This window comes from Dama dama, chromosome 18, assembly GCF_033118175.1.
Source record: "Dama dama isolate Ldn47 chromosome 18, ASM3311817v1, whole genome shotgun sequence".
NCBI lineage: Eukaryota > Metazoa > Chordata > Mammalia > Artiodactyla > Cervidae > Dama > Dama dama.
In genome coordinates this window covers 10,715,083-10,734,610 of record NC_083698.1, presented here as the reverse complement: position 1 = coordinate 10,734,610, position 19,528 = coordinate 10,715,083, and the positions used below count along the sequence as shown (strand labels likewise).

Sequence of the window (19,528 nt, the reverse complement as noted above, 5' to 3'; positions counted from 1 at the left end):
AGAATACTGGAGTGGGTTACCATTTCCTTCCCCACCATAAATCATCTTTCCCAGGCTCTTTTTCTTAGCTCGAAGACTTTATCATATTTTCTTTAGGGAGAAAACTGTATACGTGCTTTATCAGAGGTTTGCCTTTTTAGAACATTATTTATCTCTCCAAAGCACCATTAAATTGTTAATTGAAATAAAAGAGACAATTTGTAACAGGGACTTGACGAAGTGGTAATTAGAAACAAGTGCTGTATTGCGGTGGAATGCTTTTCCTTATTATTAGTTTGCCTATCGATTCTTTTTAAATTACACTGTTTGGTAGATGAACTTCAGGTATTTTTCCACTGAAAAATGACAGTGAAGAAAATTGCCAAGCAAGGCGACAGTAGGTAAAGAAATGAGTATTTGGTTGGGCTACATTCATTTCATGATTTTTCTCCCTATTTTTTAAAAGAAAAAATGTGCTGTGTTATATATACTCCACTCTACCTGAAAAAATTAGTCTATAGACACAATGTTCTCAAGCCCTGGATTAAGCTTGATTTCTAAAAGAATACTCTTTAAGCCCTCATGGTTTAAAAAACCAATCCATTAGAAGGTCCTTAATTTATAGCATCTTTAGGAGAAAGCACTAATACCAAACTAACAATAAATCAACAATATTCCACTCAGATTTTTTGTTGTTCAGTCACTCAGTTGTCTGATTCTTTGCGACCCCACGGACTGCAGCACGCCACTCAGAGAGGAGACCCTGTATTTACTCTGAACTCCCTCCATCACTGTGAACCAAGATGTCAGATGTTTTATTTCTTTTGAGGCTGGCCTGGGTGCTGCTGGGGTCATGGCATCCTTTCCACATCCTCAGGCAAGTCATTCAAATGACAACTACAGTTTGTAGTATAGGATCTTTTTCATTACACTCTTGACACATCATCTATAAAATATATACTCAAATGAGTTATAGTTCAGTTCAGTCACTCAGTCGTGTCCAACTCTTTGTGACCCCATGGTCTGCAGCATGCCAGGCTTCGCTGTCCATCACCAACTCCCAGAGCGTGCTCAAACTCATGTCCATCGAGTCAGTGATGCCATCCAACCATCTCATCCTCTGTCGTCCCCTTCTCCTCCTGCCTTCAGTTCCCAGCATCAGGGTCTTTTCCAGTGAGTCAGTTTTTTTCATGAGGTGGCCAAAGTATTGGAGCTTCAGATTCAGCATAAGTCCTTCCAATGAATATTCAGGACTGATTTCACTTAGCTAGATATACTTTAACTAATGTGTCAGATTTCTTTCCTTCCAAATCAGTTTTTATATTTCTGTTAAATTTGGTCCCTGGGGAAGTTGTGTCCTTACTAACTGGTCTGTGGGTGCAAACAGATCAATTCTAGACTATTCCTTCTCAGCACTGGACCCTCTTTTTTGTTGTTATTAGACTGCTTTCTCTGTGCCTCTAGTTGCAACAACCCTCTTGCTAAACCATCTTCATCACTTCTCCACTCTTCACTCTGCAATTGTTTTTTTAAAGATCTCTTAATGTCTGTTTCTTCTAAATGCCATCTTTCTCTGGTTCCACCAACTAGGCTACAGAGTATATTTCTGTTAGCTCACAGCTTATTATTAAGTGATTATTCCCCAATTTCTATAACATATTATGAGAGAGGAATAGTGAAAAAAATTCCAAAACTCTTATCATGGGGCTGGGATTTTTAAAATATTCACCAGCTTTAGCAGAATATGAATAGAGCTGCATATAGAAGAACATGCAGAATTGCATATAGCTCTTAAGTTCTCTTACCCAGGTCACTATTTTGGATGGTGTCTCAAAAGAGTTGAGAAATCCCAGCCAGAGTTTTCTGGGGAATTCAGACCCTGTGAGAAACTTTATCATAATCAGTTAATAACTGCAGGATAGTTTATGACGTTAACATTTATTCATTCGCCCCCTCATCAGCCACTCCAGACTTCCAAACAAAAGCCAACCAACTACAAGGCAAAATTTCCCCAAATGGTATAGCAACGTTCTGTCTCCCAAGTCTTACTTTCATGCAATGGAAAGTATCATAATGTTACCAAGGGCACACTTCTCCCGGGGTAGACCCAAGGAAGCAAGTAAGGGAAGAACAGAGCGGTGTGGCTTTGGGAAGTCAGAATCTTCCAAGATTCTTCATTTGCTTTCCTACTTACCTACTACCCTGGGGATTAGCTTCTTGAAGAGTAGAGGAGATTAATGGCCACATCAATGATTTAAGTTACAGGGCATGAGCCACCAGACCTCTGGGCCCAGGATCACTCACCAGTTTATATCACTGTGAGTTTGTCCTGGCATATTAAAAAAAAAAAAAAAAAAAAAAAACAGAGGAAATGTCACTTATTCAATAGAACAAGACAAAGTGGAATAAAGAAGAAAGTAAATTATTGTGGGGACAGGATGCTGTTGGAAAGAAGTAGGTGGATGGACCTCGGCTCTTGATGGCTAAGATCCATCTTGGGTCTTAAATGGAACAGATTGCTCTTCCTCTAGGGAAAAGCAAGAGTAAATAAATCACTTGGTCTCCCTTCAGCTCCCTTCATTCTCTGCATACTTAAAGTGCTTATCTGGTCTTGCTTCTGAATTCCTAGATTCACCCGGGTGACTTCCTCTTTGATCGCTACCAAAGTTATCTCCCTTAATGCAAATCGACGGACTAAAAGCCATAAGCATTCTCAGAATAAATCAGGATAGACATAACTAAATAATACAGCGAGAGACTTTATCAAGAAAATGTAATATCTAGGTCAGATCAAAGTCACACAACAGGGTTCCCCTGGGGGTTCCGTGGTAAAGAATCCACCTGCCAGATCCCTGGCCCAGGAGGACCCCACCCAGGAGGACCCCACACGCTGAGGAGCAAGTAAGGCCATGGCCACAACCCCTGAGCCTCTGCTCTGGAGTCCCTGGACGAGCAACTACTGCGTTCACACGCTGTAACTGCTGCAGCCTGAGCGCCTGAAGCCTGTGCTCTGCGACAAGAAAAGCCACCGCGACGAGAGGCCCAAACATCACAGCAGAGGGTGGACCCCGTTGGCCACAGCTCAAGGAAAGCCCATGCGGCAATGAAGACCCAGCACAGCCAAAAATAAATGAAATAAAATTACTCTTTAAAAAAGTCACTCAAAGGAACAAGAATTTATTTTGTTGTAACCACTTGCCTCCAAATAGATTTCAGTTACTTTGGTTACCAAGGGTGTTTGGCAAGGAAAGCCAGCATGGGGCTTGCAGTCACAGTCCTAGGTTCTTCTGGGTTGGCTACACAAGCTTTGTGACCACAGGCAAATCATTTAACCTCTCCGTGTCTTTCCTCTGTTTTCTCATCTGTAAAATATGGATAATAATGCATGTCCTACACCGATTTGTTCCACATACAGCTCATAACACTAATTGTATAGACTAAATTTTTTAAAAAATGAGATGTACCACAGCAAAATCATCCTAATTCAGCCCCCTTCAGTGTTCCGTTATGTCCAGGGTAAAGTTGCAGAGTGTTTAGATAGCTGACCTGACACCTGAAAATCTTTCTAGAAGGCTGTCTCATTTAAGAAGAAAGCAAAATTTAAAAATACACTAAAGTTCTTCAGGCCTAACTTTCCTTGGAGGTGAAATAAAGCCAGGACCCTGACACTAGCTGATGTGGCTGTGGGATTATTTTTGGAAGGAGTGGGAAGGTCACACAGGAAGTGAAGAGGATGGCTATGATTTTAGTTGTTTGCAGTCAGCTCCTCCGTTGGGGTCAACTGCGGGAGCTGCAGAGAATGAATTCTGAGATGGGTGCCTTGGACCTCAAACCTGAAAAGTGCTGTCTGACTAGCCGCCATTCTTTCATGTGGTACACAGCCGCTTTCACTGGAGGGAATAAAAAGTGTTTATGTTATTATACGATATTTCTCTTTTTTTTCCATTTATTTTTATTAGTTGGAGGCTAATTACTTTACAACATTGCAGTGGTTTTTGCCATACATTGATATGAATCAGCCATGAATTTACATGTATTCCCCATCCCGATCCCCCCTCCCACCTCCCTCTCCACCTGATCCCTCTGGGTCTTCCCAGTTATTTACATCACTCTTATGACAGTCTCTGGATCCATCCACATCTCTGCAAACGGCACAGTTTTGTTCCTTTTATTGGCTGAGTAATATTCCAGTGTATATACGTACAACATCTTCTTTATCCTAAATGATGGACATTTAGGTTGCTTCCATGTTCTGGCTATTGTAAATGGTGCTGCAATGAACACTAGGGTGCGTGTATCTTTTGAAATTACGGTTTTCTCCAGATATATGCCCAGGAAGGGGATTGCTGGGTCGTATAGTAGTTTTTAGTTTTTTTTAAGGAATCTCCACACTGTTCTCCATAGTGGCTTATCAATTTACATACCCACCAACACTGTAAGAGGGTTTCCTTTTCTCCATACCCTCTCCAGCATTGATTGTTTGTAGATATTTTGATGATGACTGTGACAGATGTTTAGGAGACTCGCTGTGGTAGTCACACCATAATATATGCAGACATGAAATTATTAGATAGTATACCTGAAACTAGCATAATATCGTATATCAACTATATTCCAAAGATGGAAAAGAATTTGTCTTTCAAAAGAAAACTATTAATGTCTTTTTTCTTTGTTGTTGTTGTTGTTGAGTCTCTCAGTTGTGTCTGACTCTTTGGGACCCCCTGGACTGTAGCCCGCCAGGCTCCTCTGCCCATAGGATTCTCCAGGCAAGAATATTGGAGTGGATTGCCATTTCCTCTTCTGGGGGATCTTCCAGACCTAGGGATGGAACCTGCATCTCCCCCATTGGCAGGAGGATTCTTTACCACTTGAGTCATCTGGGAAGCCCCCTCTTTCTCTTAATATTTGCCAGATTTGCCAGAGGATTTGCCTGGATGCTTTCAATTTCTAAAAGGCTAAACAAAAGTAAAGGCAGAGAGATAAGCTGGAGGTAGCATTGCTTTCCTTTTCTCACCAACAAATGCAAATATGCCTGTTGGATCCCTAGGTGCTCCAACCTCTGAACACCACCCTGCAAACAGTCTTACTATGGACAAGTAGGATTTGTCTAGCCAAGGACTGGTATGATTTGCTAAATGATTGGGCTGCATAGAGATGCCTGTTTTAGGATTTAGCCAAAGCAGCCAATTTTTTCATTTCAAATTAAGCAAACTGACTGAACTTGCTTGTGATGTCATTGGGTAAGCACTGGGTCAGGATTTGAACGCAGTTTGGTCCAATCAGCAGAGCCAGTAAGCGTGTTGCCTCTCCGCCCTGAGTCAGTGGCCATGAGTCACATCCCCCAGCACTTATTTGAGCCTGAAAGGGTTTGAAATGATTGAGAAGTGGCAGAAGGAATACCTCATTTCCGATCGCATTCACAAGCTTTCTTCTCTCTTCTAGGCTGTGAAGCCTTTACTGTCCCCATTACTGACGCTCATGAAACATGTGGGTTCACTTGGCTGTTACAGACGGAGCTCTATTTGCATTTGTTAAATGGTAAGTGGAAATTCGTCATGAGGACTTTTGGAAAGTGGGCATGGGAAATAACAAGAAGGAAAACATCCTCTGAAAATTCAAGCAATTTACAGAGTATGAATGTGCTTTCTTAGAAACTCTTAAAGTTTTTAATACTTTTAACTCAACAAACATACAACACTTAGTGTGTGCTGATACTGCTAGCGTGTTACAATGATCAACCTTTCAGTTCTTATAAGAACTTATGGGACAGATACAATTATTTTTTCTATTAATATTTTGTAAATGAGGGAGTGGAGGCACACAGAGGGTACATAACTTCCGTCCAAAGTCACAAATCTAACTGGTGGAAAAACTAGGATTCAAACCCAGGTTCCTGCTCCAGAATCCATGAGCCTTCATCTTTGTTGCTTCTAGGGAGCAGCTGGAACAGACATGATATAAACAAACAGTCAGTAAGGTGCCTAAACATTATGAACCTGAATGCTTTCCCCGTGGGTCATCAGCTTTTTACTGGCCACATGTAAAAATATTTTCAAAGCATTAAACTTAGAAGTCTGGCATTTAATAGATTCCTATTTTAAAAGGAATTGAAAACATTTTTAATTAGTGAGGGTATGCAGGAGGAAGAAGCCCTCTGTTCATTCTTGTTGAGACCACTCCTGCCTCAGTCTGTGCACTAGGCACTGGAGAAATTTACTGATCCCTATGTGTCTGTAGGAACAGCACATGCTTGAGACATGCTGGGTCCTCAGGGCTGAATGAATAAATGGCCCCCCTCATCCCTCCACTCCACAATGGGGGCTTGACTCAAGTCCTGGGGGAAGGCAGCTTTGTCCGGCCAGCACTAGATACTGAGATACCACCTTCAGTCTTCCCTGGAACTTTTCAACTTCAGCCCTGCTTCATTGTGACCTTTCCTTCATGAGGCTTTTTATCAGTTCCACCTTCTGATTTCACCCCACATTTGTGGTCTTCCACTTTCTAATCATTTAGTTAACATGTATCTTATTTAACTTACATCTACGGGAGAAACGCTGGGCTGGGAGAAGCACAAGCTGGAATCAAGATTGCCAGGAGAAATATCAATAACCTCAGATATGCAGAGGACACCACCCTTATGGCAGAAAGTGAAGAGAAACTAAAAACCCTCTTGATGAAAGAGAAAGAGGAAAGTGAAGAAGTTGGCTTAAAGCTCAACATTCAGAAAACTAAGACCATGGCACCTGGTCCCATCACTTCATGGCAAATAGATGGGGAAACCGTGGAAACAGTGGCTGACTTTATTTTGGGGGCTCCAAAATCACTGCAGATGGTGCTTGCAGCCATAAATTAAAAGATGCTTACTCCTTGGAAGGAAAGTTATGATCAACCTAGATAGCATATTAAAAAGCAGAGACATTACAACAAAGGTCCGTCTAGTCAAGGCTATGGTTTTTCCAGTGGTCATGCATGGATGCGAGAGTTGGACTGTGAAGAAAGCTGAGCGCCAAAGAATTGATGCTTTTGAAGTGTGGTATGGAGAAGACTCTTGAGAGTCCCTTGGACTGCAAGGAGATCCAACCAGTCCATCCTAAAGGAGGTCAGTCCTGGGTGCTCATTGGAAGGACTGATGCTGAAGCTGAAACTCCCAATACTTTGGCCACCTGATGTGAAGAGCTGACTCACTGGAAAAGACCCTGATGCTGGGAGGGATTGGGGGCAGGAGAAGAAGGGGACGACAGAGGATGAGATGGCTGGATGACATCACCATTCGATGGACATAAGTTTGGGTAAACTCTGGGAGTTGGTGATGGACAGGAAGGCCTGGTGTGTTGTGATTCATGGGGTCACAAACAGTCAGACACGACTGAGCAGCTGAACTGAACTGAATTGAGCAAGCACCATGAACAGACACTCCAGCTACAGTTTCATGTTAACCCTCACAGAATCACAGAAAACCAAGTCATCTCAATTTATGTCATGCACAAACAACTGTGCCAATAAAACTTATATAGTCCCAAGAACTATATAAGAGGATTCATTAGCTTCCTATTGGTGGCTTAAAACAACCTCTCATCACATCTCTTACTTTCTCTTCTGGTCAAATCTCGCTCTGCCTCACTTATTTAAGGACACATATTATGCTTAAGACCCCTCTGGATAATTCAGGATAACTTTTCCATCTCAAGATCCTTAATCAATCTGCAAAGTTCCTCTGGTGTATGAAGTTATCACTCCCAGGTTCCAGATATCTTTGGGGCCATTATTCAGCCTACCATAGATGTCCAAATAAACTTTATTATATTTCTAAGAGTCAGATACCCACTTTTATGCTCAGTGGACAAACCAAAAACACAAAATATCAACTGATGTTAAGTCTACACAGTCAAACGATAAAGAGGTCAATAATGTGTTTCTTCTTTTCAGTAAAACAAGTAGTCTGAATCCAGTTAAGCACCATCATGGTTGAGTTTTGTAAGGAGCCTTTTTATTTTCAGTACGATTCTAAAGAAAATTACAAAATGACAGTATGACCCAATTCTCTATTTTTAACCAAAATTTTGGAAATATCCAAACTTCAAAATTTCCTTCTGAAAAAAAAAAAGTCTCTTGACCTTTAGATAATTTCTTAGAAAGTATGGTGATTTTAAACATGTCCATAAATTTCAAAGTTCCTCCCTTCAAACATTCCTTCTTTTCTCTCTCCTTGAACTTCGGGGGAGCTTTGTGACTACATCAAAACAAACGAAATACAGTAGAAGTGACATTCCAGGACTTTCAAGATTAGGTAGGAAAAATCTGTGTTCAGTTCAGTCACTCAGTTGTGTCTGACTCTTTGCAACCCCATGGACTGCAGCACACCAGGCTTCCCTGTCCATTACTAACTCCCATAACTTACTCAAACTCATGTTCATTGAGTCGTTGATGCCATCCAACCATCTTATCCTCTGTCGTCCCCTTCTCCTCCTGCCTTCAATCTTTCCCAGCATTAGGGTCTTTTCAAATGAGTGAGTTCGTTGCATCAGGTGGCCAAAGTACTGGGAGTTTCAGCTTCAGCATCAGTCCTTTCAATGAATATTCAGGACTGATTTCCTTTAGGATAGACGGGTTGGATCTCCTTGCAGTCCAAGGGACTCTCAAGAGTCTTCTCCAACACCACAATTCAAAAGCATCAATTCTTTGGCGCTCATCTTTCTTTATAGTCCAACTCTCACATCCATACATGACTACTGGAAAAACCATAGCCTTGACTAGACAGACCTTTGTTGGCAAAGTAATGTCTCTACTTTTTGATATGCTGTCTAGGTTGGTCATAGCTTTTCTTCCAAGGAGCAAACATCTTTTAATCTCATGGCTGCAGTCACCATCTGCAGTGATTTTGGAGACCAAACCAAAAAAAGTCTCTCACTGTTTCCATTGTTTCCCCATCTATTTGCCTTGAAGTAATGGGACCAGATGCCATGATCTCAGAATGTTGAGTTTTAAGCCAATTTTTTCACTCTCCTCTTTCACTTTCATCAAGAGGCTCTTTAGTTCTTTGCTTTCTGCCATAAGAGTGGTGTCCTCTGCATATCTGAGGTTATTGATATTTCCCCCAGCAATCTTTATTCCAGCTACTGCTTCATCCAGTCTCGCATTTCTTGTGATGTACTCTGCATATAAGTTAAATAAGCAGGGTGACAAGATACAGCCTTGACGTACTCCTTTCCCAATTTGGAACCAGTTTGCTGTTCCACGTCCAGTTCTTTTTTTATTTATTTATTTATTTTTTCAGTGGGTTTTGTCATACATTGACATGAATCAGCAATAGATTTACACGTATTCCCCATCCCGATACCCCCTCCCACCTCCCTCTCCACCCGGTTCCTCTGGGTCTTCCCAGTGCACCAGGCCCGAGCACTTGTCTCATGCTATATATAAAAGCAAAACTAAACAAATGGGACCTAATGAAACTTAAAAGCTTTTGCACAACAAAGGAAACTATAAGTAAGGTGAAAAGACAGCCCTCAGATTGGGAGAAAATAATAGCAAATGAAGAAACAGACAAAGGATTAATCTCAAAAATATACAAGCAACTCTTGAAGCTCAATTCCAGAAAAATAAATGACCCAATCAAAAAATGGGCCAAAGAACTAAACAGACATTTCTCCAAAGAAGACATACAGATGGCTAACAAACACATGAAAAGATGCTCAACATCACTCATTATCAGAGAAATGCAAATCAAAACCACAATGAGGTACCATTACACGCCAGTCAGGATGGCTGCTATCCAAAAGTCTACAAGCAATAAATGCTGAAGAGGGTGTGGAGAAAAGGGAACCCTCTTACACTGTTGGTGGGAATGCAAACTAGTACAGCCGCTATGGAAAACAGTGTGGAGATTTCTTAAAAAACTGGAAATAGAACTGCCATATGACCCAGCAATCACACTTCTGGGCATACACACTGAGGAAACCAGATCTGAAAGAGACACGTGCACCCCAATGTTCATCGCAGCACTGTTTATAATAGCCAGGACATGGAAGCAACCTAGATGCCCATCAGCAGATGAATGGATAAGGAAGCTGTGGTACATATACACCATGGAATATTACTCAGCCAGTAAAAAGAATTCATTTGAACCAGTTCTAATGAGGTGGATGAAACTGGAGCCCATTATACAGAGTGAAGTAAGCCAGAAAGATAAAGAACATTACAGCATACTAACACATATATATGGAATTTAGAAAGATGGTAACGACAACCCTTTATGCAAAACAGATCCACGTCCAGTTCTAACTGTTGATCTAGATACAGATTTCACAGGAGGCAGGTCAGGTGGTCTGGTATTCCCATCTCTTGAAGAATTTTCCACAGTTTATTGTGATCTACACAGTCAAAGGTTTTGGCCTAGTCAATAAAGCAGAAGTAGATGTTTTTCTGGAACTCTCTTGCTTTTTCAATGATCCAACAGATGTGGGCAATTTGATCTCTGGCTCCTCTGCCTTTTCTAAATTCAGCTTGAACGTCTGGAAGTTTGCAGTTCATGTACTGTTGAAGCCTTGCTTGAAGAATTTTGAGCATTAATTTGCTAGTGTGTGAGATGAGTGCAATTGTGTGGTAGTTTGAACATTTTTTGGCATTGTCTTTCTTTGGGATTGGAAAGAAAACTGACCTTTTCCAGTCCTGTGGCCACTGCTGAGTTTTCCAGATTTGCTGGCAAATTGAATGCAGCACTTTCTGTGTACTCTTCCCATCTCTTTTTAATATCTTCTGCTTCTGTTAGGTCCATACCATTTCTGTCTTTTACTGTGCCCATATTTGCATGAAAAATTCCCTTGGTATCTCTAATTTTCTTGACGAGATCTCTAGTCTTTCCCATTCTATTGTTTTCTTCTATTTCTTTGCACTGATCACTGAGGAAGGCTTTCATATATATCCTTGCTATTCTTTGGAACTCTACATTCAAATGCGTATATCTTTCCTTTTCTTCTTTGCTTTTCACTTCTCTTCTTTTCAAAGCTATTTCTAAGGCCTCCTCAGACAACCATTTTGCTTCTTTGCATTTCTTTTTCTTTGGGATGGTCTTGCTCCCTGTCTTCTGTACAATGTCACAAACCTCCATCCATAGTTCTTCAAGCACACTATCAGATTGAATCCCTTGAATCTGTCACTTCCACTGTATAATCATAAGGGATTTGATTTAGGTCATACCTGAATGGCCTAATGGGTTTCCCTACTTTCTTCAATTTAAGTCTGAATTTGGCAGTAAGGAGTTCATTATCTGAGCCACAGTCAGCTCCCGGTCTTGTTTTTGCTGACTGTATAGAGTTTCTCCATCTTTGGCTGCCAAGAATATAATCTATCTGGTTTCAGTATTGACCATCTGGTGATGTCCATGTGTAGAGTCTTCTCTTGTGTTGTTGGAAGAGGGTGTTTACTATGACCAGTGCATTCTCTTGGGAAAATTCTGTTAGCCTTTGCCCTGCTTTATTTTGTACTCCAGGCCAAATTTGCCTGTTACTCCAGGTATCTCTTAACTTCCTACTTTTGCATTCCAGTCCCCTATGATGAAAAGGACATCTTTTTTGGGTGTTAGTTCTAGAAGATCTTGTAGGTCTTCATAGAACTGTTCAACTTCAGCTTCTTAAGCATTACTGGTTGGGGCATAGACTTGGATTACTGTGATATTGAATGGTTTTCATTGGAAACAAACAGGGATCATTCTGTCGTTTTTGAGATTGCATCCAAGTACTGCATTTCCGACTCTTCCGTTGACTGTGATGGCTACTCCATTTCTTCTAAGGGATTCTTGCCCACAGTAGTAGATATAATGGTCATCTGAGTTAAATTCACCCATTCCAGTCCATTTTGGTTCACTGATTCCTAGAATGTCAATGTTTACTCTTGCCATCTCCTGTTTGACCATTTCCAATTTGCCTTGATTCATGGACCTAACTTTCCAGGTTCCTATGCAGTATTGCTCTTTACAGCACTGGACTTTACTTCCATCACCAGTCACATCCATAACTGGGTGTTGTTTTAGCTTTGGCTCTGTCTCTTCATTCTTTCTGGAGTTATTTCTCCACTGATCTCCAGTAGCATGTTGGGCAACTACCAACCCGGGGAGTTCATCTTTCAGTGTCCTATCTTTTTTGCCTTTTCATGCTGCTCATGGGGTTCTCAAGGCAAGAATACTGAAGTGGTTTGCAGTTTCTTTCTTCAGTGGACCACGTTTTGTCAGATACTCCCATTTTTTCCCTGGAATGCTCATTTTCAAGCCCTGAGCTGCCATTTTAAGAGTGTCACTAACCTGAAGCTGCCATTTTTGAGAGATTCTGTGGAAAGACTACCAAAATGGAAAGAAATGCTGGAGGAGCTGCAGCGTTCCTGCCCCAGCTGGCAAGTCTCCACCTCCAACCCCAAGTCCTGTCTTCCAGATGAGGCCTCAGACATATCAGGCCAGGTGTCTACAACCTAGGACCTGTTGGCTACGTCCAGCTGACACCTAATTTTTTTAAAGTAAAGTTTTATTGGAATGCAGCCATCCTCTTTCTTTTACGTATTATCTGTGGCTGTTTCAGTGCTCTAATGGCTGAGTTGAGTTGCTGTGACAGGGACTATTGGATTTGCAAAGCCTAGAATATTTACTGTTAATATTTGCCCCTTTACAGAAAACACTTGCGAATCTCTATTGTAGAGTATACACAAACTTACCTGACTGTGCTGTATCCAAACTTGCAACCCACAAAGTCTATGAGCATAATAAATGCTTGCTTTATACCAGTAAGATTTGGAGTACTTTATCATGCAGTTTCAGATAACTGGCACAGAGTTAGGGCAATATCACTAAGACATTTCTTGGACTATTTTGGTTTTAAATTGTATATAAACTCACTTCATATCACTGATTTTGAAAAAAGAAAAAAAAAAAAAGTTCCCTTCAGCTAGCACCTAATTTCTTGGCTCCCTTCCCTGCAAACTCCTCTGAAGGGTGCATCTGCCATTCTGCTCAGTCCATTCCAACCAGGTCATTGGTTTTTACCCTGATCATTCTTCCAGAACGCTATTATCAAGATCATAAAATAATCTTACTAAAATCAAGGTGTTCAGTTTTCTCAGCCTCTGAAGAGTTTTTTGTTTCTGTTCTTGTTTTCGTTTTTTAATCTTGGTTGACCACTCTCCCATTTCTTCTTTAAGTTTCCAGGATCTCCTCACCAGCATTGAGAATTTTACCTGACATGACTTGGCATGTCTCACCATCTCCTTTTTACTCTTTCTCTTCCAGTAAGTTTCTAGTTGTTTCAGTCCTCCAGGGCTTGCTCCTATATCCTTGTTTTCTCCTTACCTACTTTTATTATCTACTATTTCTATTGGTGACGTCATCCAGCTCTGTGGCCCCAACCTTGAATATCCAAGTGTCTACTGAAATTTCCATTGGGGTATCTTAAGAAGTATGAAATTTCACATGGCCCCAATATAACTACTGAGTCTTGCCCTCTTAAAGTCTTCCTTATTGTATAAAATGGCTTCACTACCTACTCAACTTCTCAGGAAAATTTTCCTCATCCTTGAGATTTCTCTCTCACAGAGATTGCCTGCTCAATCCATCAGTAAGTCTCATGGCACTAATTTAAAAATATGGCCTAACACTCATCATGTCATCTTTAAGTACCACCATTCTCTACCCTCAGATATTATTTAAATTTGTGTTATTTCTTTATGTATGCAATATTTATCTTCATCACACAATATATGTTCCTTGGGAGTCTAGAAGAATGCTTGGAACACAAAATATCTTTAATAAATACTTTTTGACGAGCTAGCTAAATTAGAAAAGGAATTCAGCTAAAAAATTTCCTGAAAAGATAAAAAATGAATGAAGGCCCGAAGATGCTATTAATTCTACAAGTGGCAAATAAGGAGTTTTTGAGGCCTTGGTTATGACATTCTACTTCTTGAATTAAGTGCAAATATTAGTTTATGAAATTATTATTTAAGCTTACAAACATATCTTATAGCCTTTTGTATGTATAATGTTTCATAAAATGAAAGGATGTGTTACAGAAGTTGGAAAACGAAGGCCATGCACCAAATGTAATCTGCAGCCTGCTTTTGTACAGCCTTTCAGCCCAGAAGAGTTTTTATATTTTAAAAGGTTATTAAAAAAGAAGAGGTGACAGAGACAGCATGTAGCCTACAAAGCCTAAAGTATTTACTATCTGGTCCTTTACAGAACATGTTTGCTGCTTTCATGAAAACACAGAGATCGGTAGATGTTTTACTGTATTAGAAACTTTCAAAAATCCCCATATTTTAAGGTGAGGATTTGATGAAGAAGGTGATGAATAAGCAAGTGGCCTGAAGTTCTAAAGACCTGATAAAGACAATTCATAAAAAACTCATAAATAATACAAGTGCGTCTAATTGACACAACTAAGGTCAATTAAATTTAATGCCAAAGGATATTAAGGAGGGATTAATTGCTGAATATTAAAGATTTGAAAGAAGAAACATTTATGATTCAGTGTTCATTTAATATAAAATGTATGGCATATATTTTAGAATAATTTTCCATTTCCTAAGCAGTTTACAGATTTTTAACTTTTTCTTCAGCTTGTATATAAAATTTTGTATCTTAAGCTTAAATTCCTATTCCATCTCTCCAAATTGAAGACTAATTAAAATATTAAGCATTAAAAATATTAAATTGATTACATGAGAGAAAAACTGTTAGGTAAAGTACTTATGGAAAGTGGATTAAAATATATGGGTCTGTATTGAATATTTACTAGCTATCAGATAGCCTTCAATAAATTAACAGGATTGCCAAAGTTTTTATTACTGCTGCTATTAAAAGTGAATGCCAAAATAGCCACTGCATTGGATGAAAATAAATGAACTTTTCAAGCGAACATTATTCCTTTTAATGAGTTTTATCTTGCCGTCTTGGATATTTACATCAAATATTAACTTTCAGATAATTCAATGAACATAGCATGCTAACTTAAGAATTTGGGTAAGCTGGGGGGAGGGGGGTAGAGCTGTATTTTTAAGATGCTTTTAGCTGTTATTCTAAGCCTATGTCATTTTTTTCTTTCACGTTAAATGAACAAATGTAAACGAATAAATTTATTTGTGTTTTTTGTAGTAGCTAAGTTACACTTTTCAGCATCCATTCCTTTTACATGTGTAACAACAAGCAGGCTATTTCAGTCTCAGGGGCAGGAGGGTGGGTGGAGAGGTTGCCCTCGACCCCCACAAATTGTATGCAGCACAGGTGGAACTGTCAATCAAAGTTCCCTGCTCTCTCCCGACAATACGTAAGTTCTTGACCTGAGCCAGACGAGGGGGAGGGACCCCTATCTCTTGAGACGAAGGGCTCACAGATGGAGAAGCGGTTGGCACCCAGGAGAGAGTCAGCCTGCTGAGCAGGATGTCTGAGCTCTTCGTTTCTTGTTCCCTCTTCACCTGTTTCATTCACTTTCTTTAATTCAGTGCCCCACACCCTGCCAATCAATTTCATTTTTTGCCCCTCCCAGCACACATCTGGTTTTGTCTCAAGTGAACCAGGGTCTTTCTTTTGTTTGCTATGCCCCATCTTCACTTAGGTTCGTGTGACACAGAACTAAAGCCTGAGAAGGATAAAGTTATGAACTGCATTTAGAAGACAAAAGCTGTTAAATCTTGACACAAACTATTTCATTGCATTTATATATATATATATATATATATATATATATATAAAATATATATATATATGCCAGGTTTGTTTAATCTAAACTGCAAATGCTTGTGTACCATGAATAGTCTGTTAGCAGCAAGAGATGTTATCCAAATGGTTTCATGTGTATTGATGCTAAGCCAGTGTATTGATGTTAACCCAGCATGAGCTATGTGGTTGGGAAAGGTGCTTTCCAGTCTTCTGATGTTTATTTGAACCATGTGAATTCTTTTAGATAATACTGATTCAGGTAAACAGTGAAACAAGAGTGAACACTAAGCAAACACATCTACTTTATCATAACCAGTGAAACTATGTAGTTTGTTAACAGCCCCTTCTTGTAATACTCAGTATAGGCAAATAAAAATTTTTTCTCTAATTTTCCACTGAAATTTGTCTTTATAACCTATAAAGTTGAGTTGCAGAGGGGGCTAAAAGGTTTGGGAAAAGGATCATCTGTAAGAAATAATCATAGATTCTATTTAGAATGCTTATTATTAACATCATCTAGTCAACCCTCACAGCAACCCAAAGTGCAGGCACGATCTCTGTTACCTGGTGAAAAAACTGAGGCTCAAAGAGGAAAAATTGACTTGCCCGAGGTCACCCCTTATTTATGAAGGAACAGAACTGAAATCTGAACCGAGGAATATCTGTCAGCAAAGCCCAAGCTTTGACCCACTACACTATTTAATTTCTATAACAGATTCTATACTCTGTTCATCAGTCCATGAAAAAATATCTACAGGGTGCAAGAAAAAATTGGATACAATTTGTCACACAAAATGGCTTTTTAAAACCCACTCAGATAAGAGACTTGGGTAGGTTGTACTTGAAAAAAATAAAATGGTGGGATGATATATGTGTATATATCTCACAAATTTCAATCTCTGCTTTCTCACCCTGATTAGAACCCTAGAAATCATAAGTTCAATGCAGAATACGTATGGTTACTAAAGAGACGAGTTCAGAGTTTCCTCTAACAGTAAAATTTACAAGAAAAAAAAAAAAAAACCTGAAGCATTCAAATGTGAGAGAATAGTGCCATAATTTTATCCAGTGCTCTCACAAACCCTGATGTGAAAAATGGGCATTAAAAATAGAAATTTCCAGAAGTCAACTTGTACAATTGGACTTGGTGGAGCATACAGTGGGAATAGAAGACAAGGTTCTAAAGCAAGAATATAAATTCATGCTACATAAGAAAGGCATTTCCTCTAAAAATTGGCTTGAAAGAAAATCCAAACCCAGCATCTGTTAGGTTGCCTTCTATAGGTGTGGTTTTCAGAGTGGACTCAATGTCACCTGGGAACTTGTTAGAAATGAAAATTCTCTGGCAGCATTAGACTTTACTGGATTAGGAACTCTAGGAGAGAAGCCTAGCAACCTTTGTTATAATAAGCTCTCCAGGTGATTCTGATGCATGCTCAAGTTTGTAATCCACTGAACTCGAGGTATTGATACAAACCAGTCCTACATCCTGAATTTCAAGCAGAAGCACGTAGGTCCTTACTGTCTGATGAGACTCAGTGGAGCTTTCTGTGAAGAGAGAAGGAACTCTAAATAGCGAAGCATTTACTTTATGTTTAATCTCCCCATGATGTCATCAAGGGATCTCAAAAACCGTCTGCCTGACATATATAGCAAATATTAATCTTACTCTATAATTGGGCATGTAAGAAACTTTGTATATTTTTTGTGCATCCCACATCTCACCAAGTTGGCAGAGAATCCAACTGGAGGCAATCTTAGGACCTCCTTTCCCCATGGTTTTAGAAGCATCTTTGATTGAACCATGGGTGAGTGTTAACTGTAGAAAACTTGGAAATATCAGGAAGGCATCTTAGGTTGTCGGTCCACACTGGTTACCACTGAAAAATCCACCGTAGAAGCCAGGAGGCCCATTTAGTTCTGGCTGCTCTGCTGTTTTGTGGCAGACCATCACTAAGAACCTTTGTTCAAGGGTCCAGCTCCTCCGGAAACATGCAGACACAACACTGGCGGTCTTGACAGTACCCCTAGGAGACCTCCAGAGGATGAAAGCAAGTTCCTACCACCTTGGCAAACACAGCCTCCATTCCATTTCCATTCTGAAAAAAACTCACTTTTCTGTGTAGATACCCTCAAAAATACTCTCAACTGGACTTCCCTGGGGGTATGGTGGATAAAAATCCACCTGCCATTGCAGGGGACGCAGGTTCAATCCCTGGTCTGGGAAGATCCATATACCATGGAGCAACTAAGCCTGTGTGCCACAACTAGTGAGCCGGTGCTCTGGAGCTTGTGCTTTGCAAAAAGAGAAACCACCGTGATGAGAAGCCTGTGCATAGCAATTAGAGAGTAGCCTCCACTCACCGCAACTAGAGAAAGTCTGTGTGTAGAAAGAAGACCCAACACAACCAAAAATAGATATAAGTAAATTATTTAAAAAAAAGACAAATCCACTCTCCACCAAGGCACCTAGCATATTGTATCATGTTTTCAAAGAAAATTGGAATTTGTGTTTTCTTTAGATACAGCCCCTGCTTCCCCATACCCAAAAGCCTCACCATTTACTGGTTCCATGAAGGAAATTCCTGTATGCTACTCAGTCATACACTAGCCTGACTAGAGCTCATCCTCTGTAATCTCTGCCTGTGATGACTGCCCAGCCATTGGATTAAGCTATTTATCCTCTCTAGGGTATCTGAACATTGCTGATGGGTTGGTCTTAGTAACCAAAGCCATCCTTATCCTGTAGTTGTACTTACTGAGCCCTGGCACTATGGCAGACAGTGCACTAGGAGCTTTCTATACTTTCCCTTGTTTTGTCTGCTGTTGGTGTCCTCAGTCATGTCCGACTCTTTGTGATCCTTTGGACTGTTGCCTGCCAGGCTCCTCTGTCCACGGGACTCTCCAGGCAAGAATACTGGAGTGGGTTGCCATTTCCTTCTCCAGGGGATCTTCCCAACCGAGGGATCAAACCCATGTTTCTTGCATCTCCTGCATTAGCAGGCGGATTCTTTACCACTAATGCCACCAAATAGTCCTATGAGGTATTTCTGGTTGAAGTACTTGAACCAGCTTGTCCCAGACCACAGATGACAGAACTCTTGGGTGAGCAAAGGGATCAGGATTCAGATCCAGCTCTGTCTCGTCTCCCCAGTACCTGACAGAGACTTGGCTCTTTTTCTGCACTACACTGCCTCCTGCTCTGCCCTTCTGAGGACAACCAAACAAGGAACTTACATTTGGATCAACTGTCCAAAAGTGCATCGATGGAGCCAAAGCACCTGCTAGGTGCCCCTTCAGTTCTGTTCAGTCACTCAGTCATGTCTGAGTCTTTGCAACCCCATGGACTGCAGCATGCCAGGCTTCACAGTCCATCCCCAACTTCCGTAGCTTACTCAAACTTATGTTCATTGAGTCTATGCTGCCATCCAACCATCTCAACCTTTGTCATCCCCTTCTCCTGCCTTCAATCTTCCCCAGCATCAGGGTCTTTTCCAAGGAGTCAGTTCTTCACATCGGGTGGCCAAAGTATTGGAGTTTCAGTTTCGGCATCAGTCCTGCCAATGAATGAAAGAAAGTGAGAAGTGAGGTCGATCAGTCGTGACCAACTCTTAGTGACCCCATGGATTGTAGACTTCCAGGCTCCTTTGTCCATGGGATTTTCCAGGCACGGGAACTCAAATGGGCTGCCATTTCCTTCTCCAGGGGATCTTCACAACGTAGGTACTGAACCCAGGTCTCCTGCACTGCAGGCAGATGCTTTATCATCTGAGCCACCAGGGAAGCCCTATGAATATTCAGGACTGATCTCCTTTAGGATGGACTGGTTGAATCTCCTTGCAGTCCTAGGGA

General features: G+C 40.6%; 1 long non-coding RNA gene across 1 annotated transcript; it reads right to left on the bottom strand.

Annotated features, from left to right (window-relative positions):
* Window positions 1–5,295: 5,295 nt before the first annotated feature.
* Window positions 5,296–19,227, bottom strand: LOC133072070 (uncharacterized). Its single transcript, XR_009696619.1, has 3 exons — window positions 18,914–19,227; window positions 17,154–17,224; window positions 5,296–5,920 (listed from the first exon to the last, which is right to left on the bottom strand). It is a non-coding gene; the product is annotated as an uncharacterized LOC133072070 (long non-coding RNA).
* Window positions 19,228–19,528: the final 301 nt, after the last annotated feature.